The following is a 308-nucleotide window of genomic DNA, read 5'->3' as shown; positions in this document are numbered from 1 at the left end:
GGATGGAAGAGCTGGCGGTAGGTTCCTGTACGGACCTCGTCTGTAATTGGGAAACACCAAAGAAACAATGTCGTTCTCAAACCCGGTTCAACCTCCAAGACAAATCTGCATCAGAGAACAATAATCTGACCGATGACCGTCGGCTCCAGGTCCACAAACACAGCTCTGGGAACATGTTTGCCGGCTCCGGTCTCACTGAAGAAGGTGTTGAAGGAGTCGTCCCCCCCTCCGATGGTCTTGTCGCTGGGCATCTGACCGTCCGGCTGGATGCCGTGCTCCAGGCAGTACAGCTCCCAGCATGCATTGCC

Source organism: Seriola lalandi, unplaced genomic scaffold, assembly GCF_002814215.2.
Source record: "Seriola lalandi dorsalis isolate HSWRI2012SDOR001 ecotype SW California unplaced genomic scaffold, Sedor1 jcf7180002054899, whole genome shotgun sequence".
NCBI classification, from domain to species: domain Eukaryota; kingdom Metazoa; phylum Chordata; class Actinopteri; order Carangiformes; family Carangidae; genus Seriola; species Seriola lalandi.
The sequence above is the reverse complement of the archived record's forward strand: the minus strand, read 5'-3'. Positions refer to the sequence as shown.